The sequence below is a fragment of the Betta splendens genome, chromosome 4 (assembly GCF_900634795.4).
Source record: "Betta splendens chromosome 4, fBetSpl5.4, whole genome shotgun sequence".
Taxonomy (NCBI): domain Eukaryota; kingdom Metazoa; phylum Chordata; class Actinopteri; order Anabantiformes; family Osphronemidae; genus Betta; species Betta splendens.
This window is the reverse complement of record NC_040884.2, coordinates 19,638,092-19,657,605: the sequence shown is the minus strand read 5'-3', so window position 1 is coordinate 19,657,605 and position 19,514 is coordinate 19,638,092.

Sequence of the window (19,514 nt, the reverse complement as noted above, 5' to 3'; positions counted from 1 at the left end):
AATAAAAAAACCTTTTAATGAGCTAGGGTTAAAAAAGTCATTGTTTTTTACTCATTTCTGCTCTGTAGTTAAGGATGAAGGTCCACACGCTCTCCAGAGTTTATCTCTGAGCCACAGAGGTTTGCACTGTAACTGAGCCCCTGCCTCTCATCTGGCTGATTAGACTCCTGTCTGACACGGATCCACAGCTCGGCCGGCCACTGTGAGGGGAGAGACACCTCCATGTAGCTCCAGGTGAAGAAAATCATTAGTAATTGGTTTTGTGCATTAATTGGACGTGAAGTTTGTTCTGATCATGACCAGAGACGCAAACATCAACAAACACACAACGCTCCACATCTGATCTGATCTTTGTAGTGGACCAGAGCTCAGCCTGGAACACAAGGGGCAGTTGTGCAAGTGTGGGTGATTGGTGGCTGCATCATGTGTCTGTAAATGATAGATCAGGATTGAAAAACAGGTTCTGACACTATCAGACAGGTTGACGCTCATTGATATAGTGAGCTCCGTCCTCCATTGACCAGGTGGATACATATTTCCTGTTCAAACTGGCAACCGGACACGGTTTTATGGCTCGCTGGCTGCAGGGAGCAACGGCGCAACCAGAAGGAAGAGGAGACCTCCGACTGCAGCGGCGCGGCGTCATCCCTCAACTTCCCTCTGACACGTTCGTCTGGATGGAATAAAGCCTCGACGGGCGCCATCGCTCATCTCCCTCCCACCTCCTCGCGCGCGCCCGTCTCAAGTCTCGCTTACAGCTGTCACTTCAGCCACGTCCCGTGACGCACTCGTCCACAGCAGCCTGCGCAGCTACGAGGATGAATATTAGCTTCTGAGCGTTTGCAGTGGGGCATTAAACTTTTATTTTTATTCAGGCTACCGATTAAAAATGTATGTTTCTGACTTCAGTGTGTATGATTCCTGGGCTGTCTGCCTGCTTGGTGAACAGTCTCCCTGCATTTGGAGGATGTGTCTACACTTTTACTGTACAATGCTTCGCGCATCCCCGTGGATGTAAATACACGCTAATTAATGATTATTCACTGCACTTTCCTCAGTGTCAGCCTGTTGCCGGGACCGTGAGCGTTTTAAAGCACGCTGAGCTTCTAATTGCGTGTTTCAAGAAGGAATGCGTTGCAGAAACCCAAGCCGGTCAGAAAAGGTCACGAGCAGTCGCTGCCTCATTTCAAGGGGTCGTGAGCAAATATGATGGTCTATAATATAGACCATAATATTCATTCAGAAGCTGCAGCATTAGAGCCGTTTCTGTGAACTGGACTCCGTTCGATGCTCACCTTCCCTTCGCTGCTGGAGACGGGCCAGCGACTGCAATTCTCCCCAAGGTTTGTGCTTTATTTCATGACTATTTGATGGACTTTGTGTGTGCACAACAAAACGCAACCGCGTGAACGCCTCCCTCCGGCTCCTGCGCACAGCTGTGCACTGTTGACCCCACATTTGGAGCGTATTGCATCATTTTCCTGGGTCTGACTCCGGCGTTTTCAGTCGGCTCATAGACGAGTGTGGCAGCTCCAGTCGGTCCTGACACGATCTGGACGTGATCCGGCCCCGAGCAAAAGCACCAGCGCTTCAGCCCAAACCAACCTGTTCACTGTCCACATGAAACCAATTAAAAAGCATCACGGAGACCTTTTAGTGCAGATGAATAAGTACACAGGACCTGACGGAGGCGTAATATAGTCCAATACGATCGCCCTGCAGTCAGAGAGCGTGTGATTGCTGCAGACCGACACGCAGCAGGTAATGGAGCGACGAGGACCCGAGTGCTTTATATTCACGCCTCATCCACGAAGGCAGACAAGTAAACAGCTTTCCCGACACGCTGCTTCAGCCTCCGGGTGCCGTTGGACGTATAAACCCAATTTGACCCGGTGAAGTGAGGGCCCGCCCACCTCCTGTCCGTCGTACATCCTGCGGAGGCCTGCGGTGACTTCAGGTGTGTGTGTATGTGTGTGTGTGTGTGTGGGGGGGGGGGGGGGGGGGGGGGGGGGGGTTGACCTGTCTTCCCGGGTTTTACGTCCTGCCACCTACACGACGCGGCGTCAAGGCTCGGCTCGGCTCCCGCGGACAGCAACTTGGGGAAAATACAGCAACTAATTAGGGATCTCTCAGGAATAAAATGAAGGTTGGAGAGAAGTGGAATGTGTTCCTCCAAAATAATTGGACGGAGACAGTAGCTGAAGTACTGCTGCAGCGAGGCAGTAAAGAAAGAGCCCGTGTCCGTCCTGCCAGCTCCCTTCATGCCAGATGGGCTCATATTTTAGGGTTTGTCAAAGATCCGTCTTATTCCTTTATTACAGGAGATAGATATAGTGCTGTCGACATAAAGTAGTGCCAGCAGCTGCATCTTCTTTTCGATTTCACCTCGGCGGTAGGTTGGATATATTATGTATTCTACCCAGCGTCAGCAAAAAGAAGATCATGCTGAAGGAATAGCTGAGAAAAGTAGCATCTTCAGGCTGAACACATATAATAATGGTGATTACTTTGTATTGTCATTTTTAGAGACAGAGAGTCACATAACGCCTGATTCAGACTGAACTCTTATTCTACTTCAGACACAGGGATTCGTCCATAAATCAGCAGCTCATTGACAAAACACAGGCATTCGGCGTTATTAACCCAAGTCATCACAGCTGGAGCCCAATTAACACACACATCCCCAGGTAGAGAAGCTGAAAGAGTCCAAACGGTTCTCACATCAATCAGAGGAGGAGCGCTGGGGAGCGGGTCAGCTCGCTCCCGGGGTCAAAGGTCAAAGCTCCGGAGGTGGAGGAGCCTTTCACGGCCGCCTGCAGGATGATGTCTGTCATTGGTTAAATCACAGCCAAAGTCTGGATATAAAAAGTGGTTTATATTCCACGTGTGCAGGATAAACACGATACTTTTGATGCTTCTGAAACGTTTCGTCTTTACATAAATTCACCTTCACCTGCACCAAGCTCGTGTGTCCTTCATCCACCAGCTGTGACATTTACTGGAAGAAAAACACACAGCTTTCACACATAACTTTCACAAGACAAGGTTATTATGTACCTGGAAATACAGCAGCTCCTGCAGATGTTATGTTAGAATAATATTTATTGCGCGCACCCTCCTCTGAAGACTGCGGCTCTCGTGCAGCAGGGAGCGTGAGTTAGTAATAGAGCTGCTGGGAACACTGTGATCTGGAGTTTAAGGATTACCAGGGAGTGCGCCTGAATAGTTCTAGTTCTCTCCCTGCAGACATTTGCAGTGGAACTATGTACTCAGAAATGAAGAATTTGCTTTTCTGTGTCACATTAACTGTGCAGACATAGAAGATGCTTTTAAAAGGACTTGACAGGAGCTCATCTTCCCAGAGTTTGTGTTACATAAAGACGTTCAATAAACTGCATTAGGTCGAGGACCCGGCGTCTTTATCAGCCATTTACCACAATGTGTAAGGATTCTATTTTGGCGCGCCCACAAAAACATCCTTTTCCTTTCTCAGGTAAATGTCAGTGTTCGGTTTCATAGCGGTGGTGGAGAAAAGAGTGGAGCAGCGGGGGACGAGAGTCAGCGAGAGGCGACGAGCTGCAATGTTCCCACTCTGATTGTGGCTCTGATGCAGGTCATCCTCCTCTGTATCATCCTCCTCCTGTCAAATGTCTTAGAAAGGTGAAAACACAGCATCCGTGTCCACCGGCTTTTTTTTTCAGCTTGACAGCTGTAAATTTGCACTTCACCACGTTGACGCCTGATGCCTGTGGACAGACTATTTATCAGCTCCCGACTGGAGTCTGAGGCACAACATCAGCTTAAATAGAAAGAGAACGTTCTCCTGTGGCATCAGCTGTTCAGTACATCACTCATTATCATTATTATTAAACTCGTGCTGAAGGTTTTCACGGCTGACATCAGCAGCATTTTCCTGTTTTAGTTTATGTTTATGACGAATGAGCAGGAGGTCTCGATGAGCTCATTACTTCCACATCACGCCAGTGAGGAATAGGTCTGATAACTCAAAAGCAGCCTGTAGAAAAATACTATATAATTTTGTTAGAAGTCAGATGCTTTTTCCTTTTTAAGTTGTTCAGACTCTGCGAGTCCATTTCAGGAGTTGTTTGACTTCACAAATGGCACAAATGAACAAATTATTTGTCGGATTGAGAGTTCTCCTGAGACGGGTCTGCTCTCTGCCTTTGTTGGAATCAATTTTCTTCCATTAACCGTCCACGGGAGCTTGAAGAGGCGAATTAACTGAAGACAGGGCGCGGAGACGCGGCGGCTGGTGGAGTCACGCCGCCGTTTGTTTGGACGAGTCCGTCTACATGGACATGAAATCTGTTCAGGGACTGTTTTGCATACAGACGTTCACTGTCATGTTCCATTAGTCGCGGTTTTCATCCTCACAGTGAATCATGATGATTCATGTCCAGGGAACTAGGCCTTGTTTTAATCTTTTAAATTATAATTTTTTGTAAATGGGCTGTTTATTTCTTGAGGCATAGCTTTAATACCTATGGAAGAATTAAACACTTGAAAGCTTATGGTAAATTATCATTTTAATTACTCATGTGCATGAGAACATCTCTGTTGTCCGGTCGTTTCCACATCAGCAGAGCAAAGAAAAAACATTTTGAATATTTAGCTTTTCCTTTTGCGTTGACCTTCTCTCCGCCATGTTACAGACAGACTGGCCTGAGTTATGACGGGCGCTCTGATTCTGGTGGCAGCCATCTGCTTATGCAGGTTTCTCCCTATTTGAGTTAAATTAGACCTCTGAGGCAATCCACCAACCTGTTGATCAGGCTATTATAGAGGGACCTTAGTGGGGAAATTAGTTTTTTCAATCAATGGGAAACAATCAGGTGTGAGTGAAGGAAGACTTGCCTTATTTAAAGAAAAGAAATCTGGGTCTAATCCTGATTACACACGTCTGTAGAAAGACACCGTTGCATCGATAGGCACCCGGCTGAAAGGGGCTTATAATGAATTTTATGAAGAGTTTAGAACCTCAGGGTGACAGCCAGCAAAGTAAAAGCCTCTCCTACAGTTGCTAATATCAGTGGGTAATGAATCCACCATCAGGAAGATACTAGACAACAATGGTTTGCATTTCACAGTTTCATGTAGGAAGCCATTACTGTCTCTGCTGCTCGTCTGCAGTTCACCAAAGGCCACACAAATAAGCCTGTTTGGCAAAACCAAACAGTGAGTTCCAGGATAAAAAGCGTGTCCCATCTGTGAAACACGGTGATGGTGATGTCGTGGGCTGGGCTGAATGAGGATGGATACGAGGAGTTATTCTCATGGCCTCACCTTTAGTCGCCCTTATGGCCTTTATGTCAGGAAAATAAATATCAAATGTCTTACATCATACATTTTTCGTCAGTCTAGGTGGCCATTTGTTTACAACATGCAGCGTGACTAAAGCTGAGACATTTTGCCCAGAGAGACGGAAAAGTCTAAGAATGTGTTTGCTAAAACCAGCGGTTGTAAATAGCCGGCGTCCTGTGTGATAACCGATTAGGCCTCTTCCTAAGGCGAGGTGGGAACAGCTCTGATATAAGCAAACATGTTTTCCATAATGACTCTTGTTGCAGTGTTTACAATAAGTAAACAACATTTGTCACATTCAGGCTCTCTGTATCTGATCCTCATTTGAGGGTTATTTTATCGGCTGGTGGCACCAAACAAACGACTCTGATTCTCGGAGCCCTTTGCAGCTCAGCTTGATCGACTGTTCGCCGCAATCGCGTCACAGCATTAGAAAGTCTATTTTGCATCGTTCGTTTTGTGGGCGAGAGCCTCCGTGCAAACGTTCAGGCATTCGCTCCGTATATACTTTCGAGCGTCTGTCGTGTCACCGTGATTATTCTCAGCAATCACCTCCACACAAGCCTGTCTGACGAGCCAAGTCTCCCCGCGGTGGATGGAGCACACCTGCTGGAGTGTGAGGAGCCGTCAGAGCAGATCCCATCCCGGATCTGATGGGTCTCAGCGCACACCTGTGGGGCTAAAAATACAGAGATGACTGCATCCGCTCGGTGAGCTTTCAGTGTGACCTAAAACAAAAAGTCAAGCCCTCTAATTAGATTCTAGGCACCACGCTGGTTTTATGCAGCGCCCCAGGAGAAATCGTATAACTATTATTAAATCAGCTTGTGTGTGACAATTATAGGTTGTTAAAAATGTGTTACGCTGAAATTAATTGAGATTTTTTATTACTCTTATTGTAGGTGAGCGTTGCCCAATAACTGATAAAGTGTCAACGAAAACAGGCTCCAACAAGCAGAAAGACACACGAAATAAAAAGGCATTATTTCTGCTTGATGAGCTGTTTGAAGCGCTGGAGTGAGGGCCGGCCCATCGTTTCAGAAAGGAGATAGTGAACAAGGGGCCCTGCTGTAATTTTAAATCGTCTGAACCCCGACTTGCCCTGCAGCAGGTAAGTGCAAAGGAGCCACAGTGAAGAGTCCAGCCTCAAGGAAAGCAGCTCTTTGTGGGGCCACAGAGCTCAAAGTTACCTGGGAAGCCTCCCTCTGGGAGGAACTTATAGGTTTTTTTTTGTTTGAAGCTGCCTGACAAAAGTTCACAGTTGAACTTCTCCAATTTTCAAGTTTTCCTCGAAGTTGGGAAGGTTTTATCTTGAAAATACCATGCAGTGAGAATCTGTATTTAGGTCAAATTAACAGATCCGTTACTTAGAGAGAGCAGCTTTTATCCAAGATATCTCATTTATATAAAGAATCGAAGCATCTAATTAACTGTTGTCGCCTGGGAAATGCTTCTTTTTTGGCTTCTGATCCTCATGAAATGTATTTCTGCACGTGGATGTCGGCATCCATCGTTTCCACAACAAGCAGACATGAAGTGATGGCCACTTGGCTGCGAGCTGACGGCAGAATAGGACAGAGATTATGCTATAATTAAACCGAGGGAGAGAAGAGGAGCCGGAGCAGTTTATCGATCACATCTAAAGCGTCTTTGCAGTTCATGGGTGGAACGTTTCCTGGAAGGCTGGACACTTGTCCCCTGTTGAATTTTAAAACAGGAAACTGATCCAGAGGTGCATCCTCTGGCCTGAGATCAGGTTCTGCAGATTAGAGCCTATCCCTCACACAGTTTTCACTCATACTGTAAATCAGCTCCTGGAGATTGTGAGACTCTGTCATCATCTTATGAATTTCTTCACAGAAGCCAATAAATAATGCAGAGTTGATTTAGCCGTTTGTCTGAAGAATCCATTTAGCATCAGTCCGGCAGCGAACAAATCAGCCGTGCTTTGAATAATTCACATTTCTGCTTATTTGAATTATTAAGCTATTTTGCATTGGGCACACTTCAAAGACAGGAAATCCATCTGACATTAACGACTTGATTAAAGGACGCGGAGGGTTGAGCGCGGTAGTTGTTGCTGTGCTGCTGACGTGCGTGTGGGTCCCGTTGCATCGTCTGCGTGGGTTCTGCGGTGGCCGGCTTTGTCCTCCCCTCCATTATTCCAGCATCAGATCGCCACTTAGTCGTTCAGGATGGAGATAAAGACAAATCCTTGTCAAGCGTTGTTGATCGGTGCAGCAGACTGTGACAAAGAGCACAGGATGAATGTATTAGCCCTTATTTGCTGCCGAGCTCTGTCTGATGGACGAACGCGGCGGAGAAGCTTTAGGAGCAAACTCATTTACACCACGGTACGAGCAGTAACTCCCCAAGTTTGAGCAGGAGGAGACTAAAGATTCGGGAGCGCTCTCCTTCACTATCAGGCCAGACTCTCACGCCAGCGTTATCGACTGGACCTTGCGTGTGAATGATGGTGTAATTTAAAAAGATGTGATTCACGACACAGTAACAAAACGGCTATTTCCAAAAGTCAGCAGAAGGAACTTGGAGCTGCCGTTAATAATGATCTGCTCCTGCACGCTGCAGTGTTACAGCATCGCCTGCTTCTGACAACACAGGTTTCCTCCAAATGATGTCATCTTCCACATGCTAACACCTGCCAACCATTAACATTTACGTCACGTCTGTTCCACACTCATTCCACATATGAACACTCTTTCCATTTTGCCTCGTCCAGCAGATTAATTTCTCACTAACTCCGATTTAGACTTGTTAATTAATTAGCTGTTGCTCCAATAAATTGATTAATTAGATTGATAACTGAATGTTTTGTGTGTGTGTGTGTGTGTGTGTGTGTGTGTGTGTGTGTGTGTGTGTGTGTGTGTGTGTGTGTGTGTGTGTGTGCTTGGATAGGCTGGATGGATGTTTTTTGGTTATTGTGCTTCTGTATTTTAATCTTTTTACTGCTGGTTGGAATCGCTGCTCTTTATGGGTTGTTTGTGGATCAGTGTCTACTGTCAGTTGTGACTCATTTATAAGTCGTTGTGAGCAATATTTGTCTCGCTGGAGACGATCCAAGAGGTTAATAAACATCAGAGATGCTCTTACCTCCATCAGACAGAGCCGGTTTCCTCCGACCTCTGAAGTTCTCTGCAGTCTTCACAAATAATTCCCATGTGCCCTGAGGAGGCACACAGCACTCAGAAAATACAGAAATACACTGGCACAGTAAATTTTATTACTGGAATCGCGTTGCTGTCTGAACTTTACCTTTGGAATAAAGGCGGTTTGGGCGATGAATCAATGATTTTTGTGACCTTCTACAGGCCTTAAATGTATTTCAGGGGGCATAAATGTTTTTGAGATGCTGTGAATAAAAGGAAAACAGTCCTATAATTGCCGAAGGCGGGTGGTTTAAAGAAGGTAAGGTCAGCCTGGTGTCTGGTGGAGGGATCCAGGCCTCATTAGCAGGCCGTCTGTCAGCTTGATGACCATTAGCAACATACTACTTACTGCTTGTCACCTCCATTAGCCTGAAGACCAGGCCGGGGTGTCTCTGATCCCGAAAAGTCTTATGCACAATGAAGCTGGATGACAGTTAATAATATGCTTGATACCAATAAATTATTCATAACGTCCGCCTCTGATCCGCCTTGAAATAGTTGATCGCTAAATAAATAAGGTCTGAAGGTATGGGAGGGGAGCAGAACTCAGCAGTTTCAACCTATGCTCCGAATACAGATTACTGGGTTTAAAAATCATTATAGCGAAGACAGTAGCCCCCTTATTGATGCTTCTATAGTGGCACGGCGCATTTCGTCCATTTGTCTTTTGCCGACCGTATCTTGGGTGATTTATTAGCACAGTGGTTGTTTTCTGACAGCGGAGGATCCACATGAATTCCTGTCTGAAATGGATCTCGACAAACCAATACCCTAAGAGCTGTCAGCCAGACAGACGTCAGCGCACGGCGGCGTCCGTGATGAGTTGAGCCGCGTCCCGCCTCTTCTCGTCGCCCGTCTTCTCGTGCTTTTGTTTTGAAGTCACAGGGAAAAATCAGCGCAATGACAAGTGTACAAAGCTTGTGAAGATATAAAACATATACTGATGTCATGTATTTGGATCCACAGGAGAAGAAAGGACACGAGAGGTGTCTGCTGATGTTTAAAATATAGCTTATATTCCTGCAGCATTTGCTCAAGTGGACGTCTAATCTGTGTGATTCGTTTCTACTCCCGTCTCCGCTCTGAGTTAGATCCTCGTAGATTAGCTCTCTGTGCTTCTTTGCTTTTGAAAGTACAAAGCGGAGGCTTCAGGATTTAAACAAGCTGGACATGCCACTTTGCAAAACCGCGTCTCAGCAGCGAGATCAAACTGTTCTTAAGGGAGACGAGCTCGTTGAGAGCCGATGCACCAATCTAAAACACACTCAATGTAGGTGGATAAGACAAATGAGGCAGTTTGAGTTGTTGTTTAATAATAGGCTCCATCACGCCCATACAGATGTTTGCAGCGACTGGCTGATCGGAGATCTGCTTGGTTCGTTGACAGGTAGATTTGTGCAGAGAATTATTTACTCATTAGTCTCAGTGCAGAAGGTGTTCATGCAGGAATTGATCCCAATAGTTGTGGGCAAATCCATTCATTTAAGAAAATGTTTTTGCTCGACCGCCGCCTGTTTGAAATCATTACATAAACTGAAGAATATTCTTTGCACCCTTGAGTGATTTCATATTTGTTCATTCCCACAAGTTATAGGTCAAGAACCCCAATAAAGAATGAGGAGAATACAAGACGTGTGAGTCTTTGGGGTAAAAATACACATTAAGCTGCTCGTCCCCGGTGCCTCGACGCAGGACAAAGACCAGTCAGGTCCTTAATAACTGCAGATGTTGCATGAACCACAGTGGATTAGTGGCCGGGATTGAAGTGCCTCCCTGTCTTCAGGCTTTGCTCTCAGTTAATCAGTGATCTGCGTCTGTCGCAGCCTTTTGTGGGGACCGGTCTCTACAGCATTAATGGCCGCGTATGCGGATACACGGTGGAGGGTGACGCAGACTTAGTGTTTACTCAGGTCCATCCAGGACGTCCATGTGGTTCATGACCAGCCGACGTCTCGGCATAAAACGCACCGGACTGTGTGATCGTTTTAGAGTAGATAATAAAACCTGACAATTAAAGGAGACGTAAAGAGCCTCCTCAGGTTCAGCTTGCGACTTTTAAAACTTTATTTCCCACTTTTTCTGACATCTGGCTTGAATCTTCGCTCTTCATGTGAAGTTCCCAGCTCTTGTAATCCGTCCCCGCTGTTTGGTTTCATAAATGCTCTCAGGCTCTTTTGTTGCCAGCCGTACAGTATCCTGTCATTATTCCTCCTGAAGCACTCTCTGGTCATTTAAAGCCCCCAGCAGCATTTTAGATGAGAGTCAGGACTTTTGGAGCCAGCGTCCTCCTGATGAGTCTATGTTTAGATATAATTAGTGGAGCAGCTGGGCTTTTAGGAACCAACACTGTGCACAAAATAACTCCAAATATTCCAGAACACGGCGAAAACGAACACAAGTCTTCCAAAAGCCATCGTGCGTGGAGTTTTTCCTGAGATGACAATCCCTCTGGTGCGTCGCAAATCACAACATGACCCGTCCTTTATGAGCCAATTTAAGGCAACAATTTAACTTGAAAACCTGGAGGGACGATGGAGTTAAAAAGAAAAGTGAGTGAAATAATGTGTCCTCCCTCACATTCTCAAATGAAGACTGAAATAAATGAAGGTGCAGAACGCTGTGCCGGGTTCCCGGGAGGCCGGTGCTCCATCCTTTTGTTGTAACTTCAAAGACTTTTTCACAGGAGATTGGTCTTTTCTTTCTGTTGCTCCCCTCCTGTGATCAGTCAGTCGAGCAGCTTCCACGTGTTCCCACGTGCTGTGGAGCGGTGGCTTTGTCCTGCTGCTGCAGCTCAAACAGGTGAATCTGGCCTGATGAAACGTGTCTTTAAGCAGGTCAGTGTCCAGCTGACCTAATGGAACCCGGGTCGTCGGCGCCGAGGCCGCGGCTCCGGTCGACGCCGTGAGTGATGCTGCTCTGATGCTTACGGACAGTTCACGCTCAGTTCATCCGGGCTTCGTCCACCGGCCCCGTGCGTGTGACGTGCCGCTCCACCGCAGGCTTCCTCTCCGTCGTCGGCGCGATTGCTGTGAGGCCAAAAAATCACTTTGGCAGAAGGTTGTAGTAGATTAGCTGGACAACACGAGGCCGTGGGGGCGGGAGAGCTTTACATCATGGACCAAGTGTAAACAAGCAGCTTAAGCAGCGTAAACATAATGAAGTGTGTATCAAACTCATTTATATTTTATTGAGCAATTAAAGTTAAGCCACATTAGGGAAGACCCTTATAATATTGCTGTCAACCTTTAATGCATAGTCACACACCATTTACACTAATTAGAAGGGGAATGCTGTGATTCTCTTCACTGCTCGTTGTGATACCTCAAACTACTGTCACTCCTGAAGTCAGATTGAGTCCCAGCATTTAAATTCTCTGGCCGACACCATTTCTTCTGCTTACTCAGACGCATTAATCATCCACCAGTCTGCTAACAAAACATCCTGAAGAATAAAGGAGACAAAATAGTACCAGCAGGAACAAAGGAAATGGATGTTGAACATTCTTTACTCTGAGATAATTACAATTTGTGACCTTTATGTTCAGTGGCTCATCGGCCTCGAGTCTGGATGTACCATTGCTTGTTTACCTGTGTTTTTGTGATTTATCAGATTCATAGACAGAGATTAGACAGAGGATTGTGGGGATAATAAAGAAGGGCTTCAATTACTGCTGGTTGTGGTTTTACTCTGCTTCAAGCCCTGGTTACTGTATGTGTCCAGGAGAAGCTGACTGAATGCTCAAAAGGCTCCATCCACTGTAAAATCTCTCAAATTTGATAAACACGGCAACGCGCCCTATCAAAATACATATTTTTGCAGCATTAGTAAACACAAAAGCAGCCTGGTGGGAGATTTTACACATTGTTCCCGCTGTGCAGCTGCCGTTTAATGAGCCTGTTATTTGCAGAGCTTTTAGGATCAAAGCATTGAGGAACTGGAATGAAATGACCTGTTCATGGTCAGACTTCGTACGACAGCCCTGCGCTGCTGCACCAGTCACTTCATTAGGATGTAGCTTAAGGTGCAGTTTAATTGGTAAGTGCAGGGTGAGAGCTTCTCCATCTTGTTCTTCTTTGTGTGTAATTGCCAGTAATTTTCTTCCATTTGTAATTCACCATTAAACTCAATTTAGTGCACTCTGCGTTACTACATTTTTTCTAATGCCTATATTTCTTATATAATCCTGGTTGTACTCCTTCTTTCCAGATGTGCAGTGCAGAAACAAGCCCAGGCGACAGATGTGGCAGCATGATGAGTAGCTATGGTGGTGTTTGATAACGTCTTCTTCACCTGGTGAGGTTCTGCTGGATCTGCATCATAATGAACTGCCTGAGACCACATCTGCTCTGTCTTTCGGTATTATTTACAGTAGATCTCCGTGAGGAAATCAATTAACTACTGTCCCCAATTTCAGTGGTTGTAAAGCTGCTATGTGCTAAACCAGCCCCGCTGAATAGCGTTACACCTTTACAATTTAGCAGCTGCCAGCAGGACTTAATAGAACTGCATTTCCAGCATCTTAAACATCTCACTGTCTGATTTATTTATTGATTTTTGTTGCCCCGTTCGCTGCAGATGCAGTTGATTCATCAACGTAATGAAACGACTGAAGTCACGTCGCAAACTGCCCATTTTCAGTCGTGCTTGTGTCAGATCGGTGATGTTTTTGGTTCAGATTTCAATAATGTATATGAGGAAATGGATCATTAGATTTGTGTCATTACACGTTTTTATCTCGCAGCATTGGTGGAAAGAAGCCAGAGATCATTAACCTAAGTTTGTGCATGATAAACATTCAGTTGCATTTTGTAAACAACTTCACTTTTGTTTCCCAAATGTTCCCAGTTAGCAGACACTGGTGCAAAATATCCAGGGAGCATCATTAGGATAATATGTTGTTGTTTTTTTTAGTTGTGCAGATTCTGAAGTTAAAGTGTATTTTAGCTCCCACACTCTCAGACTCGCTAACATATGAAATTAATCTTGACTCCTAAACTCAATAAACCTCTGGGGAACATGAACAAACCTAATTTAATGGCAGTTTATCTGAAATACTGATCCAGCTAATAGTCTGCAGTACAGGTACACTGCTAAAGTAATAGTAGAAATATTTTTTACTTTTGCTTCTGTGGTTGTGAGCTGGTGACTTAACTACCAAATAAAACGAAAAACACCCAGAATTGGGTTCAATATTTTGTATTTTTTCAGATTTTCCTCCTTCTCTGCTTTGAGGACAATAAAATTGCCTTAATTTTCACTGTGAGAACTGATTTAATGAAATGGGATCATTAACATCATCAGCCGCAAAATGTCACAGGCTGTTATTAATATTTCCCAGTGTCATGGATAATGTCCCTGAAGCCTCAGCCCATCAGCGGGGTTGTTTGTGAGACCACGTTAATAACATGGGGACACAAGAGCTGTTCAGACTGATCACTTATTCTCTTGGCCTAATGCGAAACAGCTTGAGCCTCCACGCTTCTATTATAAAATGTAAAGTCAAATCAGTTCAGCTCCAGCCAGATGCTGTTAAGTGCAGATTGGACAAAACAGCCCCGCAGCCTCACAGCGTCAGGCGTCTTCCTCACGTTAGCTCCTCGGACGGGGGTGATTTATAATATGATGAACTCCGAACCACCAGCGCTTCCAACAAACACACACACACACACACACACAAGTGTAGAATAATGGAGCATTAATTATAAAGCAATAGTTGCTACGGTGCCGTAATAAGTCGTGCTAATTTCTTTCATAAACTTTTATATTTGGGGTTTATTTGTTCAGATTTGTACTTGAGTTGTGAGGCTTCGGGGCAGATAAGTCACAGAGTCAAAGAGAGGAGCTCAAAGCCATTCAAGGTGTGATGATCGGCAGGAAAGGCTTTCTGATGTAAGGATGTACATGGAGAGGCGAGGGAGGTGCCAACTGCTCCACAAACAGAGTCTTTTGGATGAAATACTCTGCAAAGGTCACTTCTCACAGCCCGTGGTTGCTACGAACGAGTGGACGCGGTGAAGCAGCGAGTGAGTCAGCGCACTACGCTCAACAAGTCATCGCCTCCATCTGTCCGCGTGTTGGTGGCCGCGCGCCCATCTGCAAACGGGGGAGGCAGCCGCTCCGATCCACGCACACGTCCTGGAAAGAAGATCCAAATATCAACAATGGCCACTTATAAACAGCCCGGTATTATCTAACCTCTATAAATGCACTGTTATGACGCTTCAGATGAAGCAACGGGGTCCAGGGAGAGAAGCTTGAAGTGACTGTTCACAACACTTGAGCTCACACATGAGTCATGTTGTTTTGCTCCCTCCCTGTAATACATGCAACAATGATTTCATGTGCATTAAGTGCAGTTACGGTATATTTCTCCCTTATTTCTCCCGTTGCTACGCAGCTGCAGGCTACGATCAAAATGAACTTCAAAGCTGATAAGATGATAATTGGCTGCGCCGTACGCTCATTCAACTAACAGGTGCTGAGCAGAGCAGGAATGCCAGCACACACACACACACACACACACACACACACACACACACACACACACACACACACACACACACACACACACACACACACACACACACACACACACACACACGTCTTTGTGCAATTAAACCAGTACGTGAATTAAAAATCTGCATATCACTCATTAGCCACCGATAACAGGTGTCTGCTTAGACAGATTCTAATGACTCTCAATGGCTTTTCCATCAACACCTTGATAGAAACATGGGCGCATATGTAGTCCATGAAAATAATTAGCCCTCCCTGAATGCACCGTGATCTATGACAGCGGCAGGTAAATAAACAGGAACCAGTCAGTGGAGGAAGCTTAACCGTTTACGGCCTTGTAGGTTGTATAAAGACCTGCTCAGGTCACAGCCGCGAGCTGGAATCGGTGCCATTCTCCTCCTAAAAGGCTCCAATTTTTCCGAAGGGAAATCCGTGATCACGATCATGCTTTCATTTACTTTTTCTGTCAGAATGATGAACCAATAAATGTGATGAGTGACACAGCACAGACACACGCCTGCTGCAACTCAAGCTAACGGGTTTAGTCATGAAGCAGAAATTAAAATAGCGTTGACGGGCTCATTTCTGCATTTTTTATTCAGTCACGTCTTGAATCGAGTGACCTCAATTGGATTTTTATTGATCTGGACATTTGCCATCATAGACTCATAAAAAAGTCGTAACTAACAAGCGACAACCCTATAAAAGCCGCGTCTGTTGTGCACGAGCAGCCAGCTTTTACTTTCATGGAGCTTCCTGATGTTTATTAGTCGCACATTTAACCGTTTCTCGATGCCAAAGACGTTTCATCTCCCTCATCTTCATCATCTGAGAGGCTCTGTCGTGGAGGAGTAGCAGGCGGATACATCCTGAAACCAGGAATAACTGCATGGTGAGCAGGCTTCTCCTCCGCCGTGGCAGCTCCTCTGACGGCCCGCTGTCTCCAAAGGAGTGGACCTCGTCTTTCAAGTGCAGATGGGCTGAGCTGTGCCGAGGAGCTGGCTCCTCTGTGCTGCAGCTTCACAGACCTCGTATGGCGCAACGGGTAGAACACAAGTCCTCAGAGAGTCAACAATGCTCCACACAGGAGACACATGTGGTGTCAGGAAAACCGCCCAAGTCCAGATTTAACCTCTACCATGCTCCATCATGTCCTCGAGGTCCCACTGTGCTTCCTCAAGTCCCCAAATGTGGAGGAAGAGCCTTCAGCCAGCAGGCTCCCCTCTTGAAGGTCCAGGTCCCAGATCAGGCCCTGGAGGCAGAGGCCGTCTCTGCTAAAGCTGACTCAGGCCACCGTGGACCTCCATCAAACTCCAAAGCTCCCTCTGTCCCTCTGCATTTTAAGCAGAACCATGCTGCCTACAGTGAAGCGCACACACATGTACCTCCTTTCTTACACGCTTCCTTTGTGTACTTGCCCTGTGGGATCCTGGGCGTACTGCGAAAAATACAACAGACTGTAGAAAATCACTGAGCTGAAAACATCTGTCGCACCAACACAGCCGCGGCGGTGAACTGTGTGTTCGCTGTTGTGAATCGCTGACGTCCACGGACCGAACGTGCGCGTCCATGTGGTTCTGAATCAAGAGTGGAAATTAGACACACGTCAATGGGACTATTGATCCCCGTCCATTGGCATCGCTCACTCATCGCTCAAAGGTGACGGTTCCCTTGGTGACCGCTGGTGGAGGAGCCCTAACGCTCTGTGACCAACGTGCACACGAGGCCTGATCACAGACAGGGAGGTTCAGTGCATAATGTTTACGTGTGCTTGTCTTTTCTTTGTTTGACACAACATCAACGGGAAGAGAACTCGTCCGATGCTGTGACATATACACATTTCTGTTGGGTCTTTAATATCAGGCTTCAGTGGCTTCGTGACGTCTGTCTCCGCCTGATTGTTAGATGACATCGGATTATATTAATGTAACAACTCTGTTGAAGTCAGTGAGGAGAGTGTGAGTGAATGTTTAGCTCCAAAAACAGATGGATGATTTTTAATAACAAATTCTCTAAGTAGTTTCCTCTCACTCAAAAACTCAACATGTAGGAAAGTGAGATAAAACTTTCAAGGAAACTAATCGAGTGAAATATTGCATCTCACTGAACCATCAAAATGACTTTAATACGATCATTCTATGTAAAAATGTGCTTCCATCATGGACACATCCATCCTCACCTGCCTCATCATTTTTGGCCTCTGCGTTTCCTTCCTCCAACTCCAACTTTTCACCACATCAACCTTTATATTCTCCAACTTTCCACCTTTCCCTGCGTGTGTGATGTAGAGGCCCTTCCAGTCCCTCGGTCATTGATTGTAAATGTCCCGCTCGCTCACTGTGCACATTCAGCGTTTTCAGAGATGATCAGCTTTTCCTCTGGGTCATAGATCAAAAACAGTGTTCTCCACCGGCTCCATTCCTCATGGTGTCTCATGTAAACACACAGAATAGATGGGCTTTAAGGACTTTGTGGAGACTCCTTATAAATGATATTATATTATATTATCATACATTATAGTGCTTTCTGAACGAATTGACCTCAACTGTTCTAAAAGTAAGAGTTTTCAAGCTAACTTCCGGTTTAATATAATATTTGAAATTTACTGTCGTCTTCTTCTTCTTCTTCTTCTTCTTCTTCTTCTTCTTCTTCTTCTTCTTCTTCTTCTTCTTCTTCTTCTTCTAGTTTTGTCCTGGTCCTGCTTGATTTTAGTTCTACCAATCATAAATTCTAATCCCACATGTCCATGAAAACTAAATCAATCACAAATACATTCTCCTGATGACTTTAATTACAACCGTATTTGATTTCCCATTAGCATAACGATTGGTTTATAATTAACTTGAATTATAACTTACAAATGCACTAACATTGATTGTATCAATAAAATATTACCAGACAATCAAATTAAAATGTGCTGCAACTCATTTAGTTTATAATTATTATTGTGTTTTGATTTATTCTTTTCTAAACGCTGTCAAGTCGTTTTCTTAAATTGATTGTGTGCTGTCAATCTGCGTGTGTTTTATTAGGTTGCAGTGCCTTGAGTTCTCAGGACAATCTCAAAGGAACCAGCAAAGCCGGAAGCAACCTGACAAATCCACGGGTTTTCTTCCATCAAGCGTGTCCTTTGTTTTTGATTCCAACCTCGGGCATGTGAAGGCGCTGCCAGTTTTTTAATGCGTTACTGCCTCCACTCCCACGTACGCGGTTTGTGCCCAGCAGGGAAAACCTCCAGCCGGAAATAGCTGCCGTCTTGTCCAAACCTACACGCTTTCTATCTTTGCCTCGTGTTAGCGAGTGAATCGCTGTAGGTGGACGCTTACTCACGCGGGAGGAGGGAAACAATAGAGCTATGACCTCTGCTATGAGCCGTCACAGACGCTCGGAGAAGATTTGGAAGAGGCTGCAGCGGGAAAACGGTTCATGCAACACATAATGAATTAGGCTTGTGGGTGTAAGTGCACTCTGAATGCAGAAGGACGCGCTGACGGAGGACAGGCTGAATGATCGACTTCACACAAACAACAGGGGTTATATGAGGGAAGCCGAATTCAAGGATTCCTGGGTGAAATAGTTTCCGTGTTCAAATCGGTTCGAGTCAGAAATCCTCTCATATGAAGAAGAAGGAAGCTGCGTTTGAAGATCACCACTGTGCTCGTATCGTTCCTAGACTGAACCTGGATCCACGGTCGGACCCACATGCAGACAAATCCATAGACAGAAATATGCAAATGAGCAAAGTGTGGTGTCTTTAGTCCCAAATTTCAGAAAAGGAAGTATCCGTGTGACCTTTTGCAACAGCTGCCACAGAACGGTGTGATGTGACCAGACACCTCCTAAAGGCCAGTTACCTTCTGTTTCCCTCTGACGGATCTCGGCCGACATGGAGAGGCTTTTAGTCATACTACACTTGGGGAAAGGGACTCGCTCCACACAGCCAGCACCACCAGGAGGACGCTGATGTTCATGGTTTTCAGTGCAATGACCTGCTCCTTGTTTTGTCCTAACTGTTGCACAATGTGACAGGGGAGCTTCAAATCCACCGTTTCTGTGTTTGCTCTCAAAATAACTCACATCTGACGCTGTGTGTTGATGAGCTCCTAAGTAATCTGCCTCTAAATCGATGTAATCCCTCGCTGTGGGTAGACACTCGTAATTCAAAAAAAAAAAGACAAAACTGTGTCTGTGTGTTTTCCTTTACGCGTGTCAGAGTGTGAAAGAAGGATGTGATTTCATTTGAATATTGATGCAAAGTTGTATTGATTTTTGTAAGGAGGCCGTGGTGCCCTGTGCAGTAAAGGCCAGCGGGTCGGGATGGAAATGTTGCTGAATGCGTGAATCGGCTCAGCAGGGGGCGGCTCCGGGCGCTCTTCTTAATTTTTCTGGATGATTTGGCGTTTCCTGAAGCACGGTCCTGCTGTTCAAGGCATCTCTGACAGATGTGTACAGATGATTACAGTCCAGGTGGAGAGTAGATTACAGCAAAATCTGGTTGTGCAGCCACAT